Source organism: Patiria miniata, unplaced genomic scaffold (assembly GCF_015706575.1).
Source record: "Patiria miniata isolate m_02_andy unplaced genomic scaffold, ASM1570657v1 HiC_scaffold_25, whole genome shotgun sequence".
NCBI classification, from domain to species: domain Eukaryota; kingdom Metazoa; phylum Echinodermata; class Asteroidea; order Valvatida; family Asterinidae; genus Patiria; species Patiria miniata.
The window spans coordinates 2,352,442-2,362,824 of NW_024037064.1; the positions used below are offsets into that span (position 1 = coordinate 2,352,442).

The 10,383-nt window shown below is 41.3% G+C and overlaps 1 long non-coding RNA gene across 1 annotated transcript; it reads left to right on the forward strand.

Annotated features, from left to right (window-relative positions):
* Positions 1-731: 731 nt before the first annotated feature.
* LOC119733432 lies at positions 732-10,001 on the forward strand. The gene is made up of 2 exons (XR_005271827.1): positions 732-771; positions 9,725-10,001. It is a non-coding gene; the product is annotated as an uncharacterized LOC119733432 (long non-coding RNA).
* The last annotated feature ends 382 nt before the right edge of the window (positions 10,002-10,383 follow it).

Here is a 10,383-nt window from a genome sequence, read left to right on the forward strand (position 1 = left end):
AATGAAAAAACGGCCACAAAGAAAAACGTTTGTATTGCATTGTTGGAACGAAAGCACGATCACTAAAAGCACGATCATGGGGGATCAACACATCGCGGCATTGTTGGAATGAAAATACGGTCACAATGTCTGGAGAGTTGAGCCTTGGTTGACCGCATTATTGATTGCGGCATTGAAAGAATTCTTCACACAAAGACCGTCACTTTGAACTCAAGCGACACCAGATAAGGCGCACCTGTAGATAAGGCGCAGCGATGTTTTTGTGGTCTAGAAAGTCAGATAAGCAGGAAATTACGGTACTTAATGCCATCATAGCCTTGTAACATGGTTTGAAGCACATCTTTATTTACTGGTGTTATTGGTTTGTCCTGGGATAAATGAGGTCTGTCCCCTTCCTGTTCTGCTTTTAGGCTGTGTATAGGCCTATAGGGCGATCTGACTCTGTTATTATGTTTATCCACAAATGAGTTCTGGTAGCAGGGCTTTGCTTTGTGGGGTTAATTCAATGTTTTCTTTCCCCTTTCGAGCCCTGGCACGAATACAGCTCAATAATTCAAATGTTTCCTTTCGTTATTTGAATCCTTTCAGCAAAGTGAGGACCACTGACTGATGAGGGAATTGCTCTACTGAGATGAGGTTGAGCCTGCCTCAAGACATTGTCAGGGCTCCGACAGCCTCATCAAACAGAAACCCGAGGAACCGGAAGCAGGGAGGAGGACCGACGGATGAACGGATGACCTGCTTACTGGGCTACCCATTACTGATCTTGAGGTTAGTTTTTAGTTACATGTACCTAAATAATAAGCAGAAACAAGTAATCAAAATGGGTGATCTGGCGCTCTTGTATGTTCTCCCACAAATAAAGAGTGCTGGTAGTGAGGCACTGCTTTGTGGGGTTAATTCGAACATTTCTTTCCTCCCTCCCACCTGTTGCTCTACCTTTCAGATATTTCTTAATAATGATAACCCAGTCAAAACCTAGAAAACTCAGAGTCATTTTGAAGATGTACCCTGGAGGAATGCTATCAGTCAAAACCTAGAAAACTCAGAGTCATTGTGAAGAATTATTTGATATTTTATAATGAGGATTCTCTCCCTGTTTATACATTACCCTAATCACATCATAAATTTGAACCCATTTTGAAAAAGGAAATATTCTCGTTTGACAACAATGTAAAATGGCTTAATAATGTAAACTGGAAGTGCCTATTAGAAACTGAATTTGTCCTTAACACCTTTTTTCTAGCAGTGAAAAAAAGAGAACAAATACTAGCTAATCTTTTACCTTTATATGCAACATCCATAAACTTATGTAATTGACCCATTAGAACCCTCTGATGCAAACATGCATACTCAGCCATGCTGTTACTCGGGTCCAAATCAGTCAGGTGACCGTTTTTTGACCCGATGGAATTCTATGCATAGAACTACATTATTGACCCGTTTTGACTGCTTAAGTAACTGGCCATGAGAATGACTTGACCAACTGTGATAATGAATATTGGCTGACTGTTATTGATTGTGTCGTTAAAGTACTGTCATAGTCAGTAAGTTGCTGGTATAGACTGTTTGAAACATGATCCCTGTCAAAACATCTGTGGGTGCTAAATTGCTGTTGACTGTGTTTGACTTGACAGTCCTTGTATTATCAAACAGCTGTGGCTACTGTGTGGCTGTTGATTGTTGTATTGACCTGATAAAGTATTGTCTGCAAGTGGCTGGTATTGTCAAACAGCTAGTGGCTACTGTGTGGCTGCTGAGTGTTGTATTGACCTGATAAAGTATTGTCTGCAAGTGGCAGGCATTGTCAAACAGCTGTGGCTACTGTGTGGCTGTTGAGTGTTGTATTGACTTGATAAAGTATTGTCTGCAAGTGGCAGGCATTGTCAAACAGCTGTGGCTTCTGTGTGGCTGTTGATTGTTGTATTGACCTTATAAAGTATTGTCTGCAAGTGGCTGGTAATGTCAAACAGCTGTGGTACTGTGTGGCTGTTGATTGTTGAATTGACCTGATAAGGTATTGTCTGAAATTGGCAGGCATTGTCAAACAGCTGTGGCTACTGTGTGGCCGTTGATTGTTGTATTGACCTTATAAAGTATTGTCTGCAAGTGGCTGGCATTGCCAAAGAGCTGTGGCTATACTGTGTAGCTGTTGATTGTTGTATTGACCTGATAAAGTTTTGTTTGCAAGTGGCTGTTATTGTCAAACAGCTGTGGCTACTGAGTTGCTGTTGATTGTTGTATTGACCTTATAAAGTATTGTCTGCAAGTGGCTGGTATTGTCAAACAGCTGTGGCTACTGTGTGGCTGTTGAACGGACTGGACATTTGTCAAAAAATGTCTGTTCCTGTTTATTCATTACCCTAATCACATCATACCGTAAATTTGAAGCCAGTTTGAAAACTCTGATATTCTTGTTTGACAACAATGTAATAATGTAACTGGAAGTGTTTATTTAAGCACCTTTTCCTAGCAGTGAAACAAAAAATGTCTGCACCCGTCCACAATGCCTTCTAATTTGTACTTAATTCACAAATGGTTGAAAACCTTCTGCCATGCTGTCAATTAGAAAACAAAAAAAGAAGATCATTTCCAAAGATTTGTTACGTGACACATTTTTTGAAATTTCTGTGAATCGGTCGATCCCCCCCATGCATTTGTACTTGGGTTTGCAATAGGGCTTGCTCAATGACTTCCAAATCTGTAGGAGTGCGTATTTTACGCAATATTTCATGCGTTGCGCAGTGTTGAAAATGCGCTTGTTGCTTGAAATATGTTCGAATTTCGACGCGGCCGATGCGCGTTATGCAATTGGATGTTCAAATGCCGATGCATGCCGCTGTTCTGTATTTGAACATCATTTGAATGAGACCTTAAATGGGTGACAACCTCACATGTTGTCAATTTCCAAACGTTTGTCAAGTGACACATTTTTAGAAATTTCTGTGAATCCGCCCCTCCCCCATGCATTATAATTTGTAATTGGTTTGCAATTTAGGGATCTACGGATGAGTGACAACCTCGCATGATGTCAATTAATTTCCAAACATGTGTCAAGAAGCACATTTATGGAAATTGCTGTCTATCTGCCCCCCCCCCCATGTGTTCTAATTCCCCCCCCCCCCCCAAGACGTGTCAAGCAACCCATTTTTTGAAATTTCTGTAAATCCCCCATGTGCTCTAATTTGTACTTGGTTTGCATTTGGGGGATTCACAAATGAGTGACAACCTTCTTGCATGCTATCAGTTTCCAGACGTGGGTCAAGTGACACATTTTTAGAAATGTCTGTGAATCCGCCCCTCCCCCATGCATTCTGATTTGTACTTGGTTTGCAATTGGGGGATCCATGAACCGGTGACAAACTCGCATAATGTCAATTTCTACCGTCAAGTGACACATTTTTGGAAATTTCTGTGAATCCTCCCACTCCCTTATGTGTTCTAATTTGTACTTACAATGTAATTCAAGAATGGTTGACAACCTTCTGGCATGCTGTCAATTTGAAGAAAAGAAGATCATTTCCAAAGATTTGTTATGTGACACATTTTTTGATTTTTTTTGTAAATTCCCTGATGCGTTGTTACGATCCACAAACGGAGAACAACCTTCTCGCATGCCTTCTCGCATGTCAAGTAACACATTTTTGAAAATTTCTTTGAATTGGCCCATCCTCCATGCTTCTAATTTGTACTTGGTTTGCAATTTGGGGAATCCATGAATGGGTAAAAACCTTGCATGCTGTTAATTGCCATAGATGATTCTAGCCTTGGTCAATGCTCTCGTCGTTATTTGTCCCGTACGCAGTCAATCGTCGGCATATATCCTCACGTGCAATGCACATGCATGTAAAAATACAGCGCGAACTGCGGCCTCACGTGGCCACTATTTTTATATGCAAATCAGTTGGGGACGATCCCGAGCCTTGGTGCAATCGTCCATGTGAGGTTTTGGGGGTGGTGCTCATGATGTTAATACCCTTAGCTGACCTTAAATGTCGTTTTCTTATTGGTCGATCGTTGCGTGGAAACTTGCATAGTGAAACGTGGCACCGTACATAATCCATACACGTACACGTTGTGTGTCTCTGCACAAGGCACCAATGCACAAAAACTGTGGTTCCTGTCATGTCCGCAAAAGGCGAATAGCTGCAAATAATTTGATGACGTCCGGATTTACCAAAGTGTGATTGGACACTCCACATATTAGCCCCGCCTACACTTATCTGTATTCGCATACGAGGTCGTGCGCTAGAAATCCAGCGCAAAACAAAGAAAAACATAAGCTTTTGCCGACGATTGAATCAAGGCTCGAGATTGTCCCCAACTGATTTGCATAAAAAAATAGTGGCCACATGAGGTCGCTGTTCGCGCTGTATTTTTACATGCATGTGCATAGCGCGTGAGGATATATGCCGACGATTGACCACGTACGGGAGGAATAACGACGAGAGCATTGACCAAGGCTAAGATGATTCATGTGTGTTCCAAAGATGTGTCATGTGACACATTTTTGGAAATTTCTGTGAATCTGTCCTCCCCCATATGTTCTAATTTGTAATAGGTTGGTTTACAATCGGGGGATCCAAGAATGGGTGACAACCAATTTCCAAAGATTTGTCATGTGACAAATTTGGAAATTTCTCCATGATCCAGATACAGATGCTCATAGGCCCTAATTCAATCTATTCTTTTCACTCCGTGATTCAATTTGTGTATTTGTGTAAGTTGGCAAAATGACGTCTTGCAGCAGAAGCCGACATTCGCGTAAGCCATCACAAATTCTCTGGTCCCGAGAGTACTGTCTTAGCCAGAGTTTACTGTAGGTTGGTTTGCAATGGACCGATCGATCCAGTAAGCAACGCCCCATGGTATTCTGACCAATCCCAGCCATGATTTATGTCCGACGTGCGTGCACTAAGTCCGACATGCATGCACGCGGGTATGAAAGTACGCGCGGAAGGAAAAAGCAGCGTGGCATTGGAGAAGAGCATGTGTTACTTTGCCCACGTGCACAGTGGGAGGGGCTTACTGGATCGGTCCATTGGGGGATCCAAAAATGGGTGACAACCTTCTCACATGTCAATTTCCAAAGATGTGACATGTGACACATTTTGGAAATTTCTTTGAATCCGCCCGCCCCCCCCCCCCCTTTCCAATGCGTTCTAATTTGTACTAAGTTTGTAATTAGGGAAACCAAGAATGGTTGACACCCTTCTGGCGTAACTGTCAATTTGAAGAAAACAACAGAAGATCCGATTTCCAAAGATGTACCATGTGACTCATTTTTGGAAATTTCTGTGAATCTGCCCCTCCCCCATGTGTTCTAATTTGTAATAAGATGATTTACAATTTGGGGATCCAAGAATGGGTGACAACCTTCTTATCACATGCTTATTTCCAAAGATGTGTCAAGTGATCGCCATATTTATCGGAAAACCTTTTTTTTAATACTTTTTCAACAAAACTTGCAATTTTTGTTCAATTGTCAACAATATGTTATTATATTTAAACTATATCTTTGAAGAAAATTCATTTAAAAAGTTGATGAAAAGGGCATGTAAAAATCGTCACGAGCATTTTAATCTCTTTTACCAATCGTAAACTACCGTAGAAACACCTAGGCCAATGCTGATCAGAGCCTTTTCCGGTTGGATAGAAGGTTAAAACATTGACCTGTGACGCGGAAAAATCACTGCATCACACAGACAGTCTGTGGTGCGTGGTGCATAGCTAGCATATGCAATGGTATCACAGTGCGGGACAGGACGGGTAGCCACAGTGGATGAAATCAAACTTGTGCGATTTTCAGAGGTTTAAGATTTATTCATACAAAATGCAATGCTTTAAAAATCACAATGGTAATCTTGAGGATGGCGAGGAGAGCATAAGTGATATATTTCACTGACAGTTGGTGGAAGAAAAAGATGATAATGCCCCATTTTTCCCACGCACATTAGTTTATGATAAGCCGATCGTGATTTCCAAACTTGGGACATCAGACCATAATATTGTATTATTCTCACCATCAAATGCCCCGTCTCTGGACACAAAGTGAAGGTCACCACTAGATGTATGGGTTTGCGAGAGAAAGCCCTCTTTGCGTCAGCATTATCTGAGATCGAATGGGAGGAGTTGTATCACTCGGAAAGCTGCCAGGACAGGAGTTCCATTTACCAGAGAACCATGAACTCATTAATGGCGTCATGTTTTCCGACTAAGACAGTGACCCAGCATACCAACGATAAACCATGGGTCACCGATTTGTTTGGGAAATTGGTACAGAGATGCCAGAGAGCAATGGCAGGTAACATTGAGGTTGCAAGAAAGCTTCGTTACTAAGTCAATCGCTCCAACTTACACCTCCAACACAACTTCTATCAGTCAAGATCGCATCGTTGGAGAACTGCTCTACTAAAGACTGGTGGAAAAATATCAGTGAAGATGCTCATGGGTGCGTCATCAGGCAGAGAGAACAGTCTACAGGGCATAGCTAACACAATGACAAATGGTGATCTTCAAGCACTTGCGGACAACATCAATTACTTTTTTGTCTCTGTTAGCAGTGATCTTCCCTACTTGGAATGTAGCGTCTGTACAACGAAAAAAGCTTAGGATAACATCAAAGTCAACAAAACTACAGGATCAGATGGAATACCCGCATGGATCCTTCGTGACATCTCAGACTTCTTAGCTGCTCCGCTAACTGTCATCTTTAATAGTTCTGTTGAAGAAGGAGTAGTTCCCACCATTTGGAAAACTGCAGACGTCGTTCCTGTGCCAAAGTCACACCCACCTAGGTCAGTAGAGAGGGATTTCAGACCAATCTCACTGACTCCCATCGCTGCTAAAGTTTTTGAATCCATCATACTCAAATGGATGACCGCGCAGTTCAAGGAGAAAATAGACCCTGACCAATTTGGATGTATATCTAGAACTGGCGCTACAGACACTCTTGTGGAAATGGTGCATCGATGGTACGAGGCGACTGACAAACCTGGTTAATTCGTACGGATCTTGCTGCTTGTTTATTCAAAGGCATTCGACCATATTGATCATCATATCCTCATTTAGAAACTCACAAACATCGGCCTGGATCAGTACACTGGATGACTGCGTTCCTGGTGGATAGAACTCAACACGTCAAAATTGGGCCTGTGCTGTCAGAGCCAGGTTAACAGAAAGGTGGTATTTGGCAGGGAACATTATCTGGACTAAAGATTTCCTGGTCCAAACTCCATGCCCCTTGTACATGCGCAGATGACAGCATTATATCTGGAATACCCACATGAATCCTTTGTGACTTCTCAGACCATTACGTGCGTAGTGCTAGTGTCTGGCAGCTCCACATTTTTGCTCTGTTTTTTTTTTACATTTCTTTATGTTTCTGTTACATTTATTTATCATTTTTGTTATCATGTGAATGTTGGAGACTCAGTGATCATCATGGTACAGGCTGATTCTCTTGTGATCATTGTGATTTGGAGCATATTTTGCACAACTTTGCACTTTTTCATCATGCCATTCCCTGAGGTATGGAACTGTTACGTAAACGCCATGCCACCAACCGTCCTTTGTTATTGACTATCCGTTTGACTCGTCCTCGACAAGACATGACATTCATCTCATACAGGCTCATCAAGATGGACAATCGAGTTCAGCTGCTCTACAAAACAAACTGAGTGAATCTTCAGCTGGTGTTGCAGGGATAATCCTATTGTCACCACCTAGGTATAAGAATGGCCTCTTCTGGCCCGGCATCGATGACCAACATGTCACATTCCTATGATCGGACTTTTCTCCTCAGTCTAAACCCTGACTTGTCTTCCCAAAGTTGCAAACTATCCAGGTTGGTGTGCCATGAAATCTCAAATCTTAAACTTCTCAGGAAACCCTGCATAACACACAACACTAAATCTACATCACCTCGCCGTCGTACTTGACGTGCTTACAAGGGTGGTATTCGTAGGAAAAGCAAACATGGCCTTCCAATACGTGTGATATTGGCCGTCCTCACCCTACTGAAAGTTATCACCCTGCTTTTGTAGATGAACCCCCAAGATCCCACCCTATTCATCAGAACTTAGTCAAAGTTATCATCCCCAACCTTGACGATCACGTTAGTTTTTGCATGCTTAACGCACGATCTCTTCGCAACAAATCCACAGTTTTTCAGGTCTTTGTCATATAAAACAATTTTGACATTATGGGTATTTGCGAAACCTGGTTAGCTGAATCCGATGAAGCAACCATAGCTGACTTAACTCCTTGTGGTTATGAATTCAAACACAAACCCAGAGCATGCAAGCAAGGAGGAGGAGTTGGCGTACTTTTAGGAAGGCACTGGACATTTCAGTCAACACGTCTTTTGATTACCTGAGTTTTGAGGTTTTGCCACCATGACCTCCAATAGTACCAGCCTTGACGTTTACATCATTTATCGACCATCGTCTGGTCAAATGGCTTTTTCTTCGTTTCTGAATTTCTGATTTAATTGTTTTGTTATTTCTGATTTGATATAATTTTTGTTTGCGCCATGAGCGTAATTTATGGCGGATACTAGCGCGGTATAAATTTCCGTTGTGATTATTATTATTTTCATAAATACCTCAGACAGTTTAGCTATTCCTGTTGGTCGAGAGCCCGTCACGTGGCCAGTCTTAAACGGATGATTAAGACATGTCTAGCTGGTCTTAAACACTTCACCAGTGTCACAATAAAATGTAGACTCCTAAAAATATGTGCCTCTTACCGTTTCATTGGTTGAATGTTCACAATCCTCACGTAGGCATGCGCTATACTACCAGCGTGTCAGAATTTTATAGTTTTAAATTCAAAACGCAATGCCCCAGGTGCGTTTTGCGCGACATTGCGCAGAACATGCTACGCGCCGTCAATCTCTATAAAAGGGTTGTTTACATCTTACTTGCCAGCTGAACACTCCATTATTTTGCTAGACGGATGTTTCAAAAAGCATTGTTGAACGAAATCGGGATTTTTTGAACAAATGATTTGATATTTTTTACCGAAAAGGTATTTATGTATGGGAATAAATATGTGCTCAGTCGGTATTTATCACTCAGTTTAAGACCGCTTCTGCATGGGTGCTGATAATTACCCTCGCCTCTTCAGCACCCAGACTCTAAGCGGTCTAATAAACAGAGTGATAAAAACCTCCGGAGCACACATTTATTCCCTTAATAGTTGTGTCTGATTTTCAAAAAGAAATGGAAGGATTGTCCAACTTGGCCCACAGTCTACCATCAACATACATATTCGGTCCTGTGTACTCACTTAAATGTCTTGGGGATCATCTCCCCTCCCCTAGTCCCTGCTCAAACAAAGATAATCCAGTAGGCATGCCCTCTCATGTTACTACAATAACAACCCCTTGTACAGATTGGTGCAGACATCCAAAACATAATAAATGGAATTCTTGGCATAAAGTATAGATTTGTTGAGAAATAATGGAATTGGTCAAAGAGCATGGAGAAAGCAACAGTAATCTGCCCACGCTGTGCGAACACTGCATTTTGAGACAATTGTTTTTGAAGTTGATACCTTGTTTTGAAACTGTTGTTTCAGCCCAATTTTTGATCCAAACTGTAAAATATTTTTTATCGATATGTTTTTTTTTCTGACCTTTGATTTAAAATTTATTTGCTTTATTTCTATTGCGTCTGTACTTATTGCTGAATTATTTTTGTATTCCTCTTTTCCCAAACAGAACACATGTTGTGTTGAACTTGCTGTCTCACCAAAGCCACTTGCCCACAGACCCATCCCAAGCGGGATCCTTGAATGGTGCTTTCCATGACTGAAGAACCCTTGATCAGCAAGGCATGCCAAGGTATTGTAAAGAGAGAGAGGGAATAGAGTTGATGGAGTGATAGTTGTTTGATTGAAACAGGCATGGTTCTACATTGGGCGGTAAACTTAGTATCGGGAATAATAACAATAATTTGACTGATTTATTGTTGTTATGTAGTTTCTAAAAGTAATTGAACAAATTTAAAACTACGGTTTTTATGACTAATTCTAAGTGTACAACCATGCCTGGATTCGGAATCCCTGTTCCGTCCTAACCCCCCAGAAAGGGATGTAAGTGCTCATGTGATTGTCTGATTTCCTTCTTTGTTTAAACTACATTTTGTAATTGAAATGTCAGTCAAAGAGATGATTGCACTTACATCCCTGCTAAGCTTCGTATGGACAACTGAACAATGGTATATCCAGTTTTTGGTCGAGGGAGCACCATTTTTAAATTTTTTTTTGGCTTGAAAAGTGGCATTTGTTTTTCTTGTTTAAGTGTTTCAAAGCATGAAGGTATTAGGATACTATGAGGTTCATTTTGAAACATATAAAAATCATGGTGGCATTTTCCTC